This window comes from Hemiscyllium ocellatum, chromosome 36 (genome assembly GCF_020745735.1).
Source record: "Hemiscyllium ocellatum isolate sHemOce1 chromosome 36, sHemOce1.pat.X.cur, whole genome shotgun sequence".
NCBI lineage: Eukaryota > Metazoa > Chordata > Chondrichthyes > Orectolobiformes > Hemiscylliidae > Hemiscyllium > Hemiscyllium ocellatum.
In genome coordinates, this window is record NC_083436.1 from 26,428,868 (window position 1) to 26,451,274 (window position 22,407).

The following is a 22,407-nucleotide window of genomic DNA, read 5'->3' on the forward strand; positions in this document are numbered from 1 at the left end:
GATTGCTTTTCAGACTGGAGGCCTGTGACTAGTGGAGTGCCACAAGGATCAGTGCTGGGATCACTACTTTTCATCATTTATATAAATGATTGTGATGTAAACATAAGAGGTATAGTTAGTACATTTGCAGATGACACCAAAATTGGAGTTGCAATGGACAGCGCAGAAGACACCTCAGATTACAATAGGATCTTGATTAGATGGACCAATGGACTGAGGAGTGGCAGATGACGTTTAATTTAGGTAAATGCAAGGTGCTACATTTTGGAAAAGCAAATCACAGCAGGACTTATACACTTAATGGAAGGTCGGAGGGGGTGTTGTTGAGCAGTTCTTTGAAAGTAGAGTCACAGGTAGATACGATAGTGAAGAAGGCATTGGTATGCTTTCCTTTATTGGTCAGAGCTTTGAATACAAGAGTTGGGAGGTCATGTTGCAACTGCATAGTACACTTGTTAGGTTACTTTTGGAATATTGCATGCAATTCTGGTCTCCTTCCCATCAGAATGATGTTGTGAAACTTGAAAGGGTTCAGAAAGGATTTACAAGGATGTTGCCAAGGTTGGAAGGTTTGAGCTATCAGGAGAGGCTGAATAGGCTGGCGCTATTTTCCCTAGGGCATTAGTGGCTGAGGGGTGACATTTTAGAGGTTTGTAAAATCACGAGGGGCATGGATAGGATAAACAGATAAGTTCTTTTCCCTGGGGTGTGGGAGTCCTTAACTGGAGGACATTGGTTTAGGGTGAGAGGGGAAAGATATAAAAGGGACCTAAGGGGCAATGTTTTCACTCAGCGGGTGATGCGTGTATGTAATGAACTGCCAGAGGAAGTGGTGGAGGCTGGTACAATTACAGCATTTAAAAGGCATTTGGACAGGTATATGAATAGGAAGGGTTTAGAGGAATATGGGCCAAGTGCTGGCAAATGAGACTAGATTAGGTTCGGATAGCTGGTCGGCACTGGCAAATTGGACCGAACGGTCTGCTTCTGTGCTGTACATCTCAATGACTCTATAATACAAACTGCTGGGAAGAAGCACAACATAGGTCCTTTGATAATCTCAGATGTTGACATCACCCAATATTTTAGCTCAATATGACATAAGACTATCCATCATAATTGCTGCAAATAAATTTTCTACAGAACTGGAAGGTGTACTCTTTCAGATAAAGATTAATGGAAAGTGTAGATCAATTTATTACACATCCTATTCCATGACAGACACTGAACAGTGATAAGGTAAGACTGATTAGATGCTACACAAACTTGTGAAAGTTCAGCAGATTATGTTATTGGTCTTTAATTCAAGATGGAGATGACCAAAAACCCTTAACATTGCAAGGAGTTGACAAAAGCACCATCATAAGTACAATGATTCAGACTGAAGATAATGTGATTTGATGCAAACTCAGGGTATGTTCTAGGAAAACAGCAGATGCTTTGTCACATATTCTCATGGCCAGGCCTGAATAAGGTGATGTAATTTTCATTAAAGTGGTGGAAACTTTTACATCAAAGATACTTCCAGCTCTTCCAGGAATAATTCAGCAGCTAAATGAAATCAGAGATGGACAGAAATCTAATGAAGAGTATGTTCAGGTCAGACAATACTGTGCCAATGCATTCTCAGACAGTATCATGAACTCAGTGTGGCGAATGTTTACTTCTTATGACGAGAGGTCAGTTATTGAGAGTCCTCTGAATATCACCAACTGTACAGAGGACATCCAAGTATCAGAAAACATCAAGCCATAGCAACATATTCTTTTGGTGGCCAAGTCATAAATTATTGGAAGAGATTATATCAGGCTATATTACTTGTAACATTTATTGGCGGGAGACAGGAGTACCATTGATGTTACCATAGGAACATCATGGGATGGATCCCTTGGCATACAGGTACAATGATCGAATAGGTCACACTGTCCAATAATTACATCGCTCAATGAGATCTTTGCAACATACGAAATTCCAGACAGTGGCCACAGATTGCCACTGAGTACTTTAAAGAGTTCACAGCATCCTATGGATATACCCAAACTACAAGCTTACCCTCAAGCCAATGGAGAAGCTGACTGAGGAGGGTAAGAGCGAAGAGTGAAGAAGAACGATAACATTTAACTTGGACTTCTGAGGTATCATTCAACTCACTCCAAAATAGTTTAGCTTCATGTCAACTCTTCATGGAAAGACCGAGAACCTATGCAGTACAATGGGACAAAGTGCACAAGTTTCACATGATCTAATATCACCTGATCTTATTCACTCTTGCAGCCTCATGGCAAGATGAAGCTTGTTCTATGTTTCTCAAATAACGTTAATGTCTTCTTTACCTCAGCAAAGTCTTTAAATATTCTTTAACAGAAGACCAAAACTGTCAGAAGATGCATCCTAGCATAACTAACTTTGCCTCATTTTCCTTCAATTAACTATGTAGCGAATGGCAGCAGCTGTGCTTGCACTAAAGCATTCCTGAAGTCCACGCACATTCTTTCACCCCCTCATAGAAATGACGGAAACGAAATGACAGAAATTCAAAGAAACGAAACCCATTCATAATTTTACAGTTCTAAAATTATGCTAAGAGGATTTGGGGAAAAAAACGATGGGGAATGAGGTTATAGTTCATGTAAACAATAGTAACCGTGCGTGCGCGGGAGAGAAACTTGAAGCCGGAGTGCACACGTTCACACACAAAACTGACATTTGAGAGGCAAAAGAAAAAGTCCTTTTAAACAGCAAGGACTTGGAGGCGGTGTGCTAAAGTCGCACAGCCGGTGCACCTTACAGTACGCTTTCTTCCCCCTCCCGTGCCTCTAATCTGCGCAATGTATATTAAAAGGTCAAGTCCTCATCCCTTTCCCTCCCTATCCTCAGTTCACCTCCCCCTACCAACCCAAAAACGCCAGGACACTTGTTTGAGACTCTTCCCACCCACTATATTAGACCGATGATGAGATTATGCTTCCGCTAGGAATCCATGCCCTTTTGCAATTTAAATAATGCGATGCTTAAAATAACTATCGCTTCCCCTGTCGCTGGAAGGAGAAAGCCAGGGAAGAAAAAGCTTGCTCCGCTTGAGGTTTGCACGGCGCGAGTGAGCACGAGCCGCTGGCCCGGATCCGCGAGCCGGACCCAGCGTTCGATCCGCGTCACGTTCCACGCCGCTCTGCAACCGCGGCTGCAAAAGGATACACTGTATCCCAACTAATGGATACACAGAGAGAGCAACTAATGGATACATTGAGGGAGAACCCAGCCGGGACTCCCCGAACAACTCAGCACAACACCCCATATGCCATCGCTGCGCACTGCCAATGAAAACCTGCTACAAATTATTAAAGCCCACAGGCAGGATACAAAATAACACCGCTGGCAATGCTTAAATAGAAATCCTGATGCATATTCAACACTGCAGCCGCCCCTCAACTTTTGCAAAGAAAAACCTCTCCTTCCACCCCCCCCCCAACACACCCCATGCCGTTTCCCCGCTCTGTTCTCCACCCCCCATTGCGCTCTCACTCATATCACACACAAGCTTTTGGCGCCATATTAATGACGTACTATATTATTTCCATCATCAGCGACCTTCGGAATCAAATTGCTGAACTAAAAAAACCCCTTTGCAAGCCAAACTCGGCCAACAACGGTAAAGACATCAAAAGCTTGACGATTTTTTAAAATCGCCAGATCTCCTCCTCTGCTTCCTCTTTCCTCCGTACTGTACTCCCCATCGTCCTGCTTTTCTTTCCTTCACAATTATTTACAACCCCCCCCCCATAACGAGCCCAAAACGCTTAAAAAGTATTGAAAGAGGACAGTACCTGCTGTAATATTTTTGTGTGTGTTTGTATTTGTTTTTTTTGTTTTAAAGCTGGTCTGTTGAGGTGAGACTGGATGGAAATGAAGATTTTTTTTGAATGTGGAGTTGAAGCAGCTGCAGTAGCAGATTGTGGCTCCCTCTATCTCTCTTTCTCGCTCCCTCTTTCACATATGCACTGACTGACGTTGGTCCTTATGGTGGAGTTGGTTGGGTGAAGGAAGGATTTTGTTTTCTCTTTCTGTTAGTCCACACTTGCTGCCAGACGAGGGAGCAGTCTCATGTCTTGTCAACAGCATTACTGTAAGTCTCCTTTGCAACCTTGCTTTCGTTTTCCCAAACAAAATTCTAAAGCTCGATGCCTTGTTTAACGAACGAATTTCAAAAATACACTGAGGAAGGAGGGTAATTTTAAAATGATACAGTTCCGTTCACACTAAGTACAAACGAAGAAATTTGCATTAATGCCATTCGCAATGCATTTTTCAACATTAATTGCTTTTCACCAAACGCTAAGTGAGATCAGGAGTTTAATTGTTCAATGCCCTAGCTTTCCTGCATGTTGAAAGGCATGGTCAGTTAGGATTTTACATTCTGTGCAAATCTAGCAAAATGTTAGAAAAAATCGTGAAGTACGAATTTGTGACCAGAAAATGTGGTGTGTGTGAAAGAAGAGCAATGACGGTAATGTGTTTTTTTTTACTGTCACCGGCAGTACTGTCCAGGTTAAATTGGAGGACGTGACATTGTTGAGAAGGAGTGAAATACTGGTATTGTGTTGCATCGGGTGAGGGAAGAGGAAATGTTGGCATAAACATAATGTCGCGGTGCCGGTGCCGGACTGGGGTGGATACAGTTAAAAATCACACAACACCAGGTTATAGTCCAACAGGTTTACTTGGAAGCACTAGCTTTTTGAACGCTGCTCCTTCATCAGGTAGCTAGTGGAGCAGGATCATAGGACACATAATTTATAACAAAAGAGCATAGTGTTGTACAACTGATGTGACATATTGAACAAACCTAGACTGCAATCAAGTCTTTCATCTTCTGGAATGGATTGCAGGTTTCGATTCATTAATATGTAAATGCCAGAACTTCTTTCAAGTCACATTCCCTAGATAACTTAAGATTTTATTTTAAAAAGTGACCTCTCAGCTCAGACAGTGCATTAAAGGTGTGACCTTAGAGTCTATGTATTCCAATCTAGAGTCAGACTAGTTCTGTTTCCAAAGTAGGAATTTATAAAATGTCACATGGATTCACTGCTTACAGATTGTGTGCTTTTTGAACAAAATCGAATGCATTTGCAAATACAATTCTGCGAATGCAGTTCATCCCATAGACTTATATGTGTGTGCATGCATGTGAGGGAGACAGAGTGAGAGTGTGTGTGGGAGAGAAGGAGACAGTGTGAATGCGTGTGTGTGTGTGCATATGAGAGTATGTGTGCATGTTTGATAGTGTGTTCATGAGTGTGATGGAGTGTATGCCTATGAGAGGGTGTGCAATGTGGGGGAGTGTGTGTGTGCCTGAGAGAAAGCGTATGTATGAGAGAGGGTCTGCATGAGTGTATGAGTATGTAAGAGTGTGCGTGTGAGTGTGAGAGAGTGTTTAAACATTGTGGGGTCACCTGTAGCATGACATGAACCCAAGATCCAGGATGGCCTCAACCTGGAAGACCTGAATGTCCCTGATCTTGGGGTTACCAAGGCAGACTACGGGGTACGCAACAATGCAGAGTGGTCGAGCATAGGCTGATAGCCAAGCTCGGTACCCATGAGGATGGCCTCAACCAGGATCTTGGGTTCATGTCACACCACAAGTGACCCCATAACACTTATACACTCCCTCTCTAGGGTGTAGGTTTGCTCACTGAGCTGTAGGTTTGATATCCAGATGTTTCATTACCTGGCTAGGTAACATCATTAATGGCAACCTCCAAGTGAAGCGAAGCTGTTGTCTTCTGCTTTGTATTTATATGTTTGTCCTGGATTGGGTCCCTGGGATTTGTGGTGATGTAATTTCCTGTTCATTTTCTGAGGGGTTGATAGATGATATCTGGATATATGTGTTTACCTCAACCTGAGCTACAAACCTTGCACTCTCTCTCTCACACACACACACACACACACACACACACACAAACATACACACTCTTACATACTCGTGTAGACACACACACACACACACACACACACACAGTCCCCCCACACTCATGCACAAACCCTGTCATAGGCATTTAATGCATCACACTCACAACCACACACACTCTATCAAGCACATGCACGTGTACACACAGACACTCTCCCTCTCTCTCTCTCACACACACACAGACACACATATATACACATCCTCTCTCTTACCTGCACACGCACACACATATAAGTCCATGTTTGTAGATACATTCTATTTTGTTCAAAAAACACAATTGTAGGCAATTAATCTATGTGACATTTTATAAAATTCCTACTTGGGAAATATAACCAGTCTGACTCAATTGGAATGCGTACAGACTTTAATATCACACCTTTAATGCATTGTCTGAGCTGAGTTGTCACTTTTCTCATAAAACCTTAAGTTATCTGGGGATTGTGACTTGAAAGAGATTTACGTATTAATGAGTCAAAACCTGCAACCCATTCTAAAAGATGAAAGACTTTACAGCAATCTAGGTTTGTACAATATATGGCATCAGTTGTATGACACTACGACCTTTTGCTATAAATTCTGTGACCTATGATCCTGCTGCACTAGCTACATAAAGAAGGTTAAAAATCACACAAGGCCAGGTTATAGGACTACAACGTGGTTTTGTGTGATTTTTAACTTTATCCACCCCAGTCCAATACCAGCTCCTCAAAATCATATCTCCCTGAAGAAGCAGCACTCCAAAAGTTTGTACTTCCAAATAAACCTGTTGGACAGTCACCTGCTGTTGCATGATTTTTAACTTCGGCATAAATGTAGAAACTGCTGGAGAAACTCAGCACTTCTTGCTAGCATCTGCGGAGAGCAAGACAGAGTTAATGTTTCGATTCCGCTAAGACCCTTCTTCGAAACTCTAGATTTGCTGAACCGGACTATTCGGCTTATATTTAAGAGAATATTTGCATTTCACTTCAAACAGGCAGGTTTGGTTTTGCTGAAATCGGGAGAGATCTTCAGATTTGGCAGCAGGTTAAATGGGAAATTGCTGGCTTTAGAGTGAGCCGTTGTTCTCAATGTTTAACAACATGAGGAAAAGTGGAAATCCCGACCCCACCAATATGCAGAGAGAACAGTTCGAAGATCAAGTTGGTGAAATAGAAGCGCTACTGCCTCGTAACAGCAAAAATGAAATAAAGAACTGCAGGTGCTGAAGGTCTGCAACAGAAACAGCAGGGGGAAACTCAGCAGGTCTGGCCAATTTGTGGGAAGAAAGCAGAGTTAATGTTTCGAGTCTGGTGACTCTTCATCAGAACCGGTAGTAGCTAGGAAAAAGTGGTATTACGTTGGGGAAAGATGGGAGGAGGGGAGCACTGGAGGTGAGCAGAATGGGCCAAATGAGAGAGAAAGAGAGATATGAAAGGAGTCAGTAAACAAGGGGATTATGGACACCAGGCCTGGACAAAAGAGAAATGAAGCAGATTAAATGATAATGAGAGCTCAGGGTAGCAGAGAATGGGTAGTCTGTGTTGAAGGAGGTAAAAACAATGACTGCAGATGCTGAAAACCAGATTCTGGATTAGAATGGTGCTGGAAAAGCACAGCAGTTCAGGCAGCATCCGAGGAGCAGGAAAATCAACGTTTCAGGCAAGAGCTTCAGGGCAGAGGAAATGACCTGGGGGTTACAGTGAGAGAGGGACTCCCTGAGATTCTTGTAGAGAGGGGAGGAAAAGCACAGCAGTTCAGGCAGCATTCGAGGAGCAGGAAAACCCCCACCCTCCTCTCATTTATCTCTCCACCCTTCAGGCACTCTGCCTGTATTCCTGATGAAGGGTTTATGCCCGAAACGTTGATTTTCCTGCTCCTTGGATGCTGCCTGAACTGCTGTGCTTTTCCAGCACCACTCTAATCCATAATCTGGTTTCCAGCATCTGCATTCAATCTGCATTCATTGTTTTTGATTTTGACCCTACTGCGAATCCTCCTGCAAGGATGCCTGCCTTGAAGAAGTTTTCCTCCTCTCTCTACAAGAATCTCGGAGTCCCGTTCCCACTGCAACTCCCAGGTCATTTCCTCTGCCCTGAAGCTCTTCAACCATGTCCTGAAACAGACTCGATCACCTTCATTCCACCCCTATTCACCCATTGTACTCTTTGCTACCTTCCCCCATCCTCCTCCCTGACCTATCACCTTTATCCCCACCTCCACTACTCTATGCTACTTTCTCCCCACCCCCACCCTCCTCTCATTTACCTCTCCACCCTTCATGCACTCTGCCTGTATTCCTGATGAAGGGCTTTTGCCTGAAACTTTGATTTTCCTGTTCCTCGGATGCTGTCTGAACTGCTGTGCTTTTCCAGCACCATTATGATCCATAGTCTGTGCTGAAAACAAATTATGTCACAGAACCATAGAGATCCATGTCAGACCTGGGTGTGCGATTGCTTAAAAATAGTGGAAGAATGGAACAGGTTCCATGATTAGATTCCCTACCGTGTGGAAACAGGCCCTTTGGCCCAACCAATCCTCCGAAGAGTAACCCACCAGTCCCGTTTCCCTCTAATTAATGCACCCAACACTATGGACAATTTAGCATGGCCAATTCACCTGGCCTGCGGGGGGAAACAGGGAGACAGGGAGAATATGCAAACTTCACACAGATAGTCACCCAAGGCTGGAATTGAACCTGGGATGCTGGTGCTGTTAAGGCAGCAGTGCTAACCACTGAGCCACCATGCTGCTCTTGAGCCCTAGAGGATGCAGGGACCCCAAATTGAAATAAGACACTGTTCTTCGAATTTGTAGTGAGGATTACTGAAACACTGCAGCAGGCCTGTGGCAGAAATATTGGTGTGGGGCCATGGTGGTGTGTTGAAGTGGCTGACAACTGAAAATTGTGGGTCGTCTTCATGTCTTTCTCTATGAGCTCCATCTCCACCTATCTGCTCACCTCTTCCTTCCCCACCTCTTCCCTCAACTTTGTCGTCAGCATAAATACCACCTTTTCCTAGCTGCTATCGTCACTGGACTCAAAACATTAATTTTGCTTTCTTCCCACAGCTGTGGCCAGTCCTACTGAGTTAGATCAGAGAGATGTACAGCACAGAAACAGACCGTTTGGTCCAACTCGTCCACACCAATCAGATATCCTAACTTAATCTAGTCCCATTTGCCAGCACTTGGCCCATATCCCTCTAAACCCTTCCTACTCATTCATCTATCCAGATGCCTTTTAAATGTTGTCATTGTACCAGCCTCCACCACTCCCTCTCGTAGCTCACTCCATATATGCACCACCCTCTGTGTGAAAAAGTTGCCCCTTAAGTCCCTTTTAAATCTTTCCCCTCTCACCCTAAATCCATGCCCTCTAGTTCTGGACTCCCCACCCCAGGGAAAAGACCTTATCTATTTATCCTATCCATGTCCCTCATGAATATATATGCATCTATAAGGTCACCCCTCAGCCTCCGAGGCTCCAGGGAAAACAGTCCCAGCCTATTCAACCTCCCCCTATAGCTCAAACCCTCCAATCCTAGCAACATCCTTGGAAATATTTTCTGAACCCTTTCAGGTTTCACAACATCCTTCCAGTAGGAAGGAGACCAGAATTGCATGCAATATTCCAACAGTGGCCTAACCAATGTCCTATGCAGCCGCAACATGACCTCCCAACTGCTGTACTCAATACTCTGACCAATAAAGGAAAGCATACCAAATGCCTTCGTCACTATCCTATCTACCTGTGACTCTATTTTTAAAGAACTATGAACCTGTAGTCCAAGGTCTCTTCGCTCAACAACACTCCCTAGGACCTTACCAGTAAGTGTATAAGTCCTACTATGATTTGCTTTTCCAAAGTGCAGCACCTCGCATTTATCTAAATTAAACTCCATCTGCCACTTTTCAGCCCATTGGTCCATCTAATCAAGATACCGTTGTAAACTGAGGTAACCTTCTGCGCTGTCCATTGCAACTCCAATTTTGGTGTCGTCTGCAAACGTACTAACTATGTCTCCTATGTTTACATCAAAATCATTTCTATAAATGATGAAAAGTAGTGGACCCAGCGGCGATCCTTGTTGCACACCACTGGTCACAGGCATTCAGTCTGAAAAGCAACCCTCCAACATCACCCTCTGCCTTCTACCTTCGAGCCAGTTCTGTATCCAAATGACTAGTTCTCCCTCTAATTCATGTGATCTAACCTTGCTAACCAGTCTCCCAGGGGAACCTTGTCAAACACCTTAATGAAGTCAACATAGATCACATCCACGCTCTGCCCTCAATAATCCTCTTTGTTATTTCTTCAAAAAACTCAATCAAGTTTGTGAGTCGTGATCTCCCACACAGAAAGCCATGCTGACTATCCCTAATCAACCCAACAATTTCTGGGGTTTTTTGTATCATTACACCTGATTGATTTGACATTCTCAACATGTACAAAAGAAAGCATTACCACTGTCTGTTTCTCCAAAATAAAGTTGAAAAGTTTAATATCAAACATTTAGTTCTCAATGTTTCTTTGTTTTCAATTTGTTTTGAATGTGTCTCAGACCAGAGGGCACCAATTTAAGGTGAGGAGTACGTGGTTTAAAGGAGACCTGAGAAAAATCATCTTCACCAAGAGAGTGATAGAAATATGACACCTGTTGCCTGAGAGAGTAGTGGAGGAAGGTACTCTCACAACATTTAAGAAGCACCTGGATGAGCACTTAAAATTCTGGGACAAGTGCTGGTAAATGGGATTAGTGTAATATGGTGGTTGTTCATCAGCATAGACATGGTGGGCTAAAGGGAATGTTTCTGTGTTGTATGGACTTTATGATTCTATGACTTGTTTAGAAAGACAGCATTCAACATTAATTCTGATTAAAATATATATGGTTTTGTCTTGATGCTACTGTTTATCATTATAGCAAAAGTATACATCATTTGCTGTAGTTACTTTCTCTTTATCAACTAGAAATTCTTTCCGCAGATGAAAGAAAGGCACTTGATGGTTTAAGTCTGAGCCTTTGCCTGAAAAAAGATTTAAACTGCATTCTTCATTATGAAAAGCTCATAAAAGCAAAGAAACTCAGAGATCCTCATACAACACAAGGGAAAAACACCTCTACACCTGCAGATCTGGCAACACCCAGAAATTAGTCCGTCCAGCATCTATATTGACCAATGTCCATCATTTGTGTTACCTGTAATTTACTACTTGCTAATGCAATTCTGTATAAACAGGAGTTTTAGCAGACATCTTTAACCTCTTCATAGTCCCCACCTGTTTCAAAAAGACCATAAGCATCCCTGTGCCAAGAAAAATCATGTAGCATGCCTCAATGACTACCACCCAATTGCTCTGACCTCCATAATCATGAAGTGCTTTGAGAGACTAGTCATGGCTCACATCAACTCCAGCTTACCAGAGTGCCTCGATCCTTTGCAATTTGCCTACCAGCACAACAGGTCCACAGCAGATACCACCTCCCTGGCCCTACGCTCATCCTTGGAATATCTAGATAATAGTGATACCTATGTCAGGTTCGTGCTTGATAACTGAAGCTCCACCTTCAGCACCATAATTCCAAACAAACTCATCTCTTAACTCCAAGACCTAGGTTTTGGCTCCCTCCTTGGTAACTGAATCCTCGACTTCCTGACACAGACCACAATCAGTAAGAACAGGTGACAACAGCTCCTCCACCATTTAATTGAGTCATTGCTGTCTCTTCTACGGTGGTGAGTTGTGTTCACATGCCATTGAGGTTAGTCGCATGCGTATTACAATTTTTCTCTCTAATTTCTTCACTCTTGAGCAGTTGCAGATACATTTCACTGTTGATAAATGTCAAGATCTTTTGACAGGAGAGCAAAAGTATCTTAATTATAGCATATTTAAATTAAATAGAGATGTATAGGGGCTTTGCTTAAATCATGAAATGTCTACAGGAAGTAGGCAAGGCCATAAATAGAGAAGACATTAATTACAGTTTTCTAGCTGAAAGCATAAAATACAAAAGCAAAAACAAATGTTGAAAAAATAGAAAATACTGTAAATATTCTGCAAATCAAGCAGCATCTGTAGAGAGGAAAACAGTTAACATTGCAATTTGATGACATTTCATAAAGCAATGTTGAACTTGTGTAAACACATACTTGGCAGTTGAAGTGTTATGTTATCCCTTTACTGCAATGATATAAGAAGAATGTTAAGGCAATAGAAAAGGATATATACTCACTGGGATGTCACTAAGGATGAAGGGTTACAATTGAAAGAGACTTTGTTCATGAGGGCTTTACCTTTATGGGAACGAGGAAGGCTCAGAAGTAACCGGGTAATATTTGAGTAAGATTTGATAAGTAGTGATAGATTGTTTCTATTGGTCAGAAAAGTGAGAAGAGGGCAAAAACTTAAGTTAATCACAAAGAGAATTCAAAGGAGGTGTAAGTTTTTTTTAGGCAGAGTATGGTCAGGATTTGGAACTATATGCCTCAAACTGTTGTAACAGCAGAGATTATAAACATTTAAAATTCACTTAGATAGCTGCTTCAAAGTATTATTTTACAATGAGGTAGGCATTCAAAGCAAGATTGCAAAATTACATTGCATTACATTACAACAGTGGCTGCACTTTTAAGTGATTATTGAAAAATTTGGAAAGATCTGAAATTGTAAAAGATGCTTAATGAAGGCAAATCTTTGTTTATTAGGTGGTTCATGTGGTCAAAAGTATGAGCAAAGACTAAAATGCCCTGCTTAAATGTTGTAATTTCCATGATCACTTCCCGTTTTTCATATTTATCAATCAACAAAGTGTGGAGTTAAAGTACCATTGTTGCAATTGTACTGATGTTTTAAAATATAAAAGTATAGATATAAAATATTATTTTGGAATGCATTCAAGACTGTGACTCCTTCAAAAGTTTGTTTACATAAATATTAACTTGATTCTGGCAATTTTATGCATACAAAGCCCTTTAAGAATGGTAATATAAACAGAATATGCTGGAAACACTCAGTAGCTCAGGCAACATCTGAAGAGCGAGACAAACAGAATTCTGAATAGTGACCTTTCATCAGAAAGGTGATACTTTCTTATGCTTCCGTGACAGCTGAGGCTCAGTTAGTAGCATTCTAGCCTTGGAGTTCTAAGGCTGCTTGTACAGACAGTCCTACAGCAAAACTGTATTCAACTTGAAAGAAATCCACATTTGAAAGTTCCAAAGGAAAAAAGCTGCATAAAATGACAACTGTAATGGACAACTTTCAGAACTTAGACAAATTTATCTGCCCAGCTTTCCAGGAATCTCGGAACAAAACCAAAAACATAATCATGATACCTGGCATAGACACAATGAGTGAAGTTTTCAATATGCTAGTCTGCAGATGACAGAGGCAATTAAGCCAGATAATTACAAGCACCATCCAAGATTTAAAAGATTTGTCTGAACCATTGGATGACTGGGAACTCCCATTAAAATGTTAATAATACTTAGATGAGGAGCTACTGTGTCTGGGTCTGCTTCCACCCCCACCCACAAGCCTTGGAAACACTAATCCCTAAGAACTGTTTCATTAGAGCACAGTTTGATGATGTGGTAAACCAGAATCTTATCCATTGAAACACCTTCACATATTAATGACCTATTCATGAAATTCAGGATGTGAAATTGTTCCAATAGGTAAGGAAGTACAATCAAAAAGTGTGAGGGTTTTCTGGCAATCATTGTCATGAGTGTTATTTTTCTACTTTTCTGGAAAATGAAATGTGTGATTAGCAGTAATTAATTGAGTCAGTGCCATTTCTATGTTAATTGGTTGTCATCACCGCTCATTGAGAATTGGTTGATTGCATTCCTATTGGTATTCTTCTCACCGGTTTCCTCACTTCTGATAGGTTGCAGATACATTCATTGTTAAAACCTTAACTATTTTTGCAAATGAATAATACGGAAAGCATACATACCTCAAATTATAAGATTTTTATTGAATTAGAAAAATATAGCCAACTTGTTAAACCGCCAAGAAAATATGTTTAATAATGACTTTGGAAAAACTAAAATAGGATGACTAAGCTACAAAAAAACAAAACAAACAAGCAGAAACTAGATTAGATTACTTATAGTATGGAAAAAGGCCCTTCAGCCCAAGAATTCCACACTGATCCTCCAAAGAGCAACCCACCCAGACCCATTCCCCTAACACTAAGGGCAATTTAACATGGCCAGTTCACCTAACCTGAATACCTTTGGACTGTGGGAGGAAACTGGAGCACCCAGAGGAAACCCACGCAGACACAGGGAGAATGTGCAAACTCCACATAGACAGTTGCCTGAGGCAGGAATTGAACCTGGGTCTCTGGTCCTGTGAGGTAGTAGTGCTAACCACTGTACCACCGTGCCGCCCAAATTATTCAATGTTTAACAGCATGAGTGCAGGTCAGGAGTTACAGGGGCAACATTTGTAGGTGGAGCATTGACTTAACTTAAAACAGGCAGGATGCTGAAGTTTGTAAGTTTATCAATGCCAAAATAAATTGATGAAGAGTTGTGAACCATGACCATTTTCCCAGGCACAGGTTCAGGTCAACTTTACACTTAGGAGTATTAGAAGGAGACGGGAGTCACCTGCTTACAGATTTCCTCAAGTTCTATGCGTGAAATTTCAGCATACAGTTCAGATCCAACATTCTACTGCAATTCTGATGGAGTGCTGCATTTTGAGAAATACTGACTTTTAGACCAGATGTTACATTGAAGTCCTGTTTGCCATCTCAGGTGGAAATAAGTGATCCTGTTGTATAAGGTATAAGTCAGGAAAGTGATGAAATGCTCTAAAAACACTCAAGCTCAACACCCATCCAGGACAAAGCAGCTTGCTTGATTGGAATCCCAGTTACCATCTTCAACATTCAGTCCCTTCACCACCGACTCACAGTGGTAGGACTGTGGACCAACTACCGGGTGTCCTGCAGTAACTTACTGCGGTACCTAGGATGACATGGTTCAAACCTGTGACCTCTACTATCAAGAAGACAAAATCACAGCTGCATGGAAGCACCAGCGCTTACAAGTTCCTCCTCAAGCCAAATACCATCCTGTCTGAGAACTCTATGCTAATCCTTCATCGTTGTGGTTGAAGATGACAGCTCATCACCATCTTCTCCCAGGCAATTAGGAATGGGCAAAAATGCTGGCACCAGCAGCACCCACATTCCGTGAAGTTTATATTTTTCAAGTGCCAACCAAATTTCCTTCTGAAATCATTCATCAACTGTGTGACCACACCTTTAAGATAATAAGTTCCAGGTTAATACCATTGTCTGTGTAAAAAAGTTTTCCTCACATCAAAACACCCCACTCTCTCCTCAACTCCACAACTCTCATCGAAACTCTGACCTCAGTACCCTCCTCATCCTTGTACTGATTAATACAATGATCTGTTCCTTTTCTACCTCATCTAAACTTGTTACAATCTGATACATTTCTATCAGATCTCCCATCAATTTCCTTTGTTCCAAGGAGAACAATCCCAGTTTGTCTAACCTAACTTGGAGCTCAAGTCCTTTATTCCCAATCCCAGTCTCTGCATCTCTTCAAGGAACCACATATCTTTGGAGGATTTAGAACACACAAAACATTGATGAAGGTTTCAGCAAATGGAGCTGAGACAGAGAAATCTACAAGAAGCAGAAGAAGAGGCATCTCGCTTTCTGGAACCTTACTTTGTGCAAAGAGGCTATGGTTTCCTACATTGCACCGGTCACTGCACTTCACACTTCATTGTCTTAAAAAACTAAAATAGTAACAGAATACATAAAAATAAGATTGTGCATTTTGCTCCTGACCTTCACAAACAACTTAATCAATTCACTATGTCATGAGAGATCTATACTATGTGTAAAATCAATCATATTATTCATAGAAATGATCGTTCTCATTGAATTCTACCTTCTGTTACACAGCCATAATTGAATATTATTGGATGTAGTGTATCAATACATGTAAGTACACAACAGTACTTTCAGTGCACACATAGAGGGGCTATGGTTGGTTCCATTCCCTGGTCTTTACTTTTTCTTTCATCTTGCAACCCTAAATCTTGTCATATATGATTCTGCTGATACTGACAGTTTTCCACAGCTCACTTATGTGTCGATTTTTTTTTTAAGTGTTTATACGAGTAGTTTTGGCCATGAGATACATCACAGCAGAGTCAAAGCATCTCCTCACCTGACACCTATAAATGTGTGCTTTCCAGTAGGTCATGGAACAGCAATTAAAACCAAGAACTCTGGCTGATTTTTCACCTTATTAGCTCTGGGGCGCTGAGACATATTTGCATTATGCCTGTTGCTGAGATTCTTAGACCAGTAATCAAAGTTATAATCTCTGCTCTATGTGACCCTCTGCCATATCCAACAGTACGTTAGGCAGTTAAGCATGTGGGAAGCACTCTAACATTATTTCACAGAAGATGGATCAAACATTAGATAGAGCTAAAAGTTAAGGCGATTGGAGTGGCATTTCATATCTCTATTAAATCTGATTACTGCTGCAGAATAATTCTATCACTAGTTACAGATTAATTTTACCTGTATTATATTCATATGCAATTGTGCTAAATATATGTTCAGTATTCAAGCAACAGCCCAAAATTATGTCCACATGAAATTAATTTGCCCAGATTTACAAGGAGAAGGGGGAACACAGTAGAATGGAGCGGTGTAGAGTTGGTTTGGAAAAGCATGGTTGGGATTTCCTGAAGCATGTGGAGAAAGTGACCCTATGGAGAACATGGCTGTCTCATTGTGATGGGTCCACAGCATCTAGCATCATTGAGAACATTGACAAAGATGACAGCTTTTTGCTTTTTGTCCCAACTCAACTCCTAGCTCATCCTTAACCATCTACATGGGGAAGCAGTTGATGGTGTGGCCATATACCTTTCACTTTCCAAACATGTTTCCCTCACAACAAATGTTTCCTTCTGAGTTCCTGCTTTCTGACACTGAAGAATTGCTACAGGCACACAGAAACAGCCCATGGAGGAGGAGGAAAGGACAGAAGAGTGATGAAGAGGCCTTGTCACTTGATCTTACAGTTGAAGTCATAAACACAAAGACTAGCTAGACACTGTATTTTATGGGTGAAAATAGAGCTGAGATCAGCAAATTATGAGTCTTATGAGGAATAATTGAGCAAGTTGAGCCTATATTCATTGGACTTGAGAAAAATCAGAGCTGATCTTTCAGGATAGAGAAGAGGATATTGTTTTTCTCTCAGGATTGTGTGGCATTGGGAAGGCAGAAGAGATGCCCGAAACGTCGATTTCGCTGCTTGTTGGATGCTGCCTGAACCGCTGTGCTCTTCCAGCACCACTAATCCAGAATCTGAATAGGTATACACAGCCAGAGGCATGGGCAAATTGGTTACATGCCAGGCAGCTCCTCTTAGTGTCAAAGAGCATAGAAAAGTCGAGCTACAATTTGGCAGAGGTGACATTGCAGAACCTGCCCTCTTCACAGCCTCCATTCCATTACCTGCTTGAATGGCAGATTTAGAGGGCACTACTACCCCCAATACAGTGGCAACCTTTGCATAGGCAGATCATCTACTCCACTGCCATTCTTATGACAATGCAGCAACACCCTGGAAAATGGATTTAACCACTTTTGGAAACATTTCAGAGTACTTCCAGTGATTTTAATGTTGCAAATTCAGTCAATTTTACTTACCTGCAATCAAAGTGCCCAGCTCTGTTAACTAACGTTATCGTGGATTGCACTTCTGTTTTCTCATGGAGTGTCTATTGCAGGCTTTGCCAGCACATACATTGCAAAAATTTGTAATTTTGGCCTTTCATCTGCCAGTTTGCGTTGTGAAATCAGGAGAACACACAGTTTCAGCAGACACAGGCATATTCCCTGCTCTACCATTACCTTTTAGCCAGGTGATCAACCCAGGTCCAGTGAAGAGTGCAGAGCGGTATACCAGGAGCAGCAGCGGTCATAACTGAAAATGAGGTGGCAACCTAGTGAAACATAGAACCATTGAGAGTCAAGCACTGGAAGCAGCATATGATAGACAAAATCTGAATAATCTCTCAACTAATGGAACAGACCTAGTCTCCATAGTCCTGCCACATACAGTTGTGAATGGTAGTGGATAATCAAAGAACTCACTGGAGGAGGAGTTGACACCATAAATATTGATCTTCAATGATAAAGCAGTTCAGTGCAAAAGACAAGGCTGAAGCATTTACAACAATCTTCAGCCAGAATTGCCAAATGAACAATCTATCTCAATCTCCCCCCTGAAGTCTTCAGCAACACAGATTCACTCCTTGTATTATCAAGAAACGCTGAAGGCACTAGATACTACAAAACCTGAGAAATTCCAGCAGTACTGCTTAAAAAGTGTCATATTGGACTCAAACTGTTAATTGTGTTTCTCTGTCCACAAATATATTGCCAGACCTGCTGAGTGTCGCCATCACTTTCTGTTTGGGCGGCACGGTGGCACAGTGGTTAGCACTGCTGCCTCACAGCGCCAGAGAGCCAGGTTCAATTCCCGACTCAGACGACTGACTGTGTGGAGTTTGCACATTCTCCCCGTGTTTGCGTGGGTTTCCTCCGGGTGCTTCGGTTTCCTCCCGCAATCCAAAGATGTGCAAGTCAGGTGAATTAGCCATGCTAAAATTGCCCGTAGTGTTAGGTAAATGTAGGGGAATTGGTGGGTCGGTGTGGACTTGTTGGGCCGAAGGGCCTGTTTCTAATCCCCATCTTCTCTAATACTTTGTTTTTAATGGAGTACTAAAGATGTGTGCTTCAAAGCTAGCTGCAACTCTAGGCAAGCTGTTCCAGTACAGCTACAACACTGCCATCTACCCAGCAATGTAGAAACGTACCCAGGCATATTCTGTCCAAAGCAAACAAGACAAGTCCAATCCAGTCAATTACTGCCCCATTAGTCTATTCTCCATCATCAGCAGAGTGGTGTAAGTTGTCAGTGATAGAGCTATCAAGTGGCACTTACTCAAAAATAATCTGCTGACAGATGCTCAGTTTGAGTTCGTTCAAGGTTCGATCAGGCCATCATTCACAATTGGATGTGGCAGGACTGCAAAACTTGCATCTGATTCATTGGTTATGCGATCAATTAACTCGTTTTTTTCGTATGCTACTTACAATGCTTGATATGTAAATATTCCATGTTGTAGCTTCACTTAGTTTGAGTTGTGCCAGACCCACGCAGCTCTGTACCAAATTATAACTTTGTTCCAACAATATAGATATTGTGGCTATAATAATATGCCAGAGGCTAGGAATTCTGCCATAAGTAACTCATCTCCTGATTCTACAAAACCTGATCACAATACATAAGGCACATCAGGAGTTGCAGCAATCAAGAAACTTGACACCATCGAAGACAAAGCATGATTTGGAGATGCTGGTGTTGGACTGGGGTGTACAAAGTTAAAAATCACACAACACCAGGTTATAGTCCAACAGGTTTATTTGGAAGCACTAGCTTTCGGAGCGCTGCTCCTTCATCAGGTGGTTGTGATGACAAAGCAGCTAGCTTGATTGACACACCATCCATCCCTTTCAACATCGCTCATTCCAGCACCAATGTACATTGTATGCTGCCTAAAGAAACTCTGCAACAAGTCAACAAGTCTCCTTGGACAGCACCTTCCATATTTGTCAAGGACAAGGGCAAATGATACCACCTGCAAGTTCCCCTCCAATTAATATCTGGGCACAAAAACAGAAATTGCTGGAGAAACTCGGCAGGTCTGGCAGCATCTTTATAGAGAAAGCAGGGTAATATTTCGGGTCCAACACCCTTCATTAGAACATTACTATATTGCCATTCCTTCACTATCATTGGGTCAAAATCCTCAAATTCCCTTCTTACCACCACCATGGTTGAGCTTATACCACAGCAGTTGAAGAAGGCAGTTCACCACCACCTTCTGCATGGGCAATAAATGTTGGCCTAGACGGTCATACACGAGTTAAAAAAAACATGCAAACCTTGCAGTTGGTGGCATACTCTGCTGCCTGAATATAGGGAAACGAGATAGACTCCCACAGTACCATTGGAAGCTGTGTGAATGAATTCCTAATCCTATGAATTTAATGTCATTTTAATGGAATTGTACAGTAGTTGTAATAACCTGACAGTTCTGAGTGGATTCTTTCGCTTCCTTCTCAAATCCCTGGGCTCAGGAGAATTCACTGATGGAAATAGCTCAATATTTATCTTATCACTGGCACAGTTCAAATAACACCTGCCGTGAATTATTTTAACCAGACTATTTTCTTCATTTAGTCACAGGCACCTCAGAATGAACTTCAAAGGGGAGAAGTATTTCCTGCTAATTCACACTTGTCGCAAACCACACGTTAAAGACAAAATAAACCTTCAGCAAAGGCATGGCAACCAATGAACACACAGATTTAAAAACCAAGTCAACCTAGTCATTCCAATCACAGCATGAGTTCAGCTACACTGCCTGATGGCTTGTGTGATACCATTACACAGGGCACCATTCATACCCACGACAACTTATCTGTCATTTATTTGTCACTTCCAGTAAAATTTATAACTCATTTTTACAACTGATTAGTGTAAAGAAAATGTATGTTGGTTTGAACGATTTGGAAGTAGCCGTTCCCTTGAGGTTTGATGAATGCAGCTCCCCGTTGCACCAGTTTAGTATCAAATCAGTGACTGCTTCTGTACGCTTCCAGCGTAACCTGTGACAAATGCCATCTTTGGCGAGGGCATGAGTACAGGCATGAGGTATTCACTGTTCCGCAGATCATGATGTCGATTAGTCAGCACTGAAGGCTGGTTGGATATCAGATCTGCCAATTTTGAGCCCGCCTCTCTAGCTTTGACCCCACCACTCCACCTAAGCCAGAACAACATGCACTACACCAAGGAGATGGTGACTGGATTCTGCCACTTTGTGGAATCATAATAGCTGCCTAAGACTGTATCGTATTGATTGCATCATATCTTTTCATGACCAAAAACAAACATCTTGCATTTCATTGGCCATTGTTTCATCTGGGAGGGTCGAACTCTGATTTGTCAAACAGTTGCTAGTTATGTTGCGTCTTCTTTGTGGAAACTGTATGGCAACAGATAATAAATGAGGACTGCAGATGCTGGAGATCAGAGCTGAAAATGTGTTGCTGGTTAAAGCACAGCAGGTTAGGCAGCATCCAAGGAACAGGAAATTCGACGTTTCGGGCATAAGCCCTTCATCAGGAATGAGGAGAGTGTGCCAAGCAGGCTAAGATAAAAGGTAGGGAGGAGGGACTTGGGGGAGGGGCGATAGAGATGTGATAGGTGGAAGGAGGTCAAGGTGAGGGTGATAGGCCGGAGTGGGGGTGGGGGCGGAGAGGTCAGGAAGAAGATTGCAGGTTAGGAGGGCAGTGCTGAGTTGAGGGAACCGACTGAGACAAGGTGGGGGGAGGGGAAATTGAGGAAACTGGAGAAATCTGAGTTCATTCCTTGTGGTTGGAGGGTTCCCAGGCGGAAGATGAGGCGCTCCTCCTCCAGCCGTCGTGTTGTTATGTTCTGCCGGTGGAGGAGTCCAAGGACCTGCATGTCCTCGGTGGAGTGGGAGGGAGAGTTAAAGTGTTGAGCCACGGGCTGGTTGGGTTGATTGGTCCAGGCGTCCCAGAGGTGTTCTCTGAAGCGTTCCGCAAGTAGGCGGCCCGTCTCCCCAATATAGAGGAGGCCACATCAGGTGCAGCGGATGCAATAGATGATGTGTGTGGAGGTACAGGTGAACTTGTGGCGGATATGGAAGGATCCCTTGGGGACTTGGAGGGAAGTGAGGGAGGAGGTGTGGGTGCAAGTTTTACATTTCCTGCTGTTGCAGGGGAAGGTGCCGAGAGTGGAGTTTGGGTTGGTGGGGGGTGTGGACCTGACGAGGGAGTCACGAAGGGAGTGGTCTTTGCGGAACGCTGATAGGGGAGGGGAGGGAAATATATCCCTGGTGGTGGGGTCCGTTTGGAGGTGGCGTTTTTTAGCTGTGGGGGTCAGTCGGTTTATATTAGATGTCTGTGTTGAGTCGGTCGCCCGAGATAGAAATGGAAAGGTCTAGGAAGGGGAGGGAGGAGTCTGAGACAGTCCAGGTGAATTTGAGGTCGGGATGGAAGGTGTTAGTAAAGTTGATGAACTGTTCAACCTCCTCGTGGGAGCACGAGGCAGCGCCGATACAGTCATCGATGTAGCGGAGGAAAAGGTGGGGGGTGGTGCCAGTGTAGTTGCGGAAGATGGACTGTTCCACATATCCTACGAAGAGACAGGCATAGCTGGGGCCCATGCGGGTGCCCATGGCAACTCCTTTAGTTTGGAGGAAGTGGGAGGATTGAAAAGAGAAGTTATTCAGGGTGAGGACCAGTTCAGTCAGTCGAAGG

The 22,407-nt window shown here is 42.6% G+C and overlaps 1 protein-coding gene across 1 annotated transcript in view; it reads right to left on the bottom strand.

Annotated features, from left to right (window-relative positions):
• The window catches only part of jade1 (jade family PHD finger 1), a 140,412-nt gene extending 136,410 nt beyond the window's left edge, over nt 1-4,002 (bottom strand). The window contains exon 1 of the mRNA XM_060851774.1: nt 3,825-4,002. The gene's annotated coding sequence lies outside the window, so the exon portion shown is untranslated. The remainder of the gene's footprint in view (nt 1-3,824) is intronic.
• Nucleotides 4,003-22,407: the final 18,405 nt, after the last annotated feature.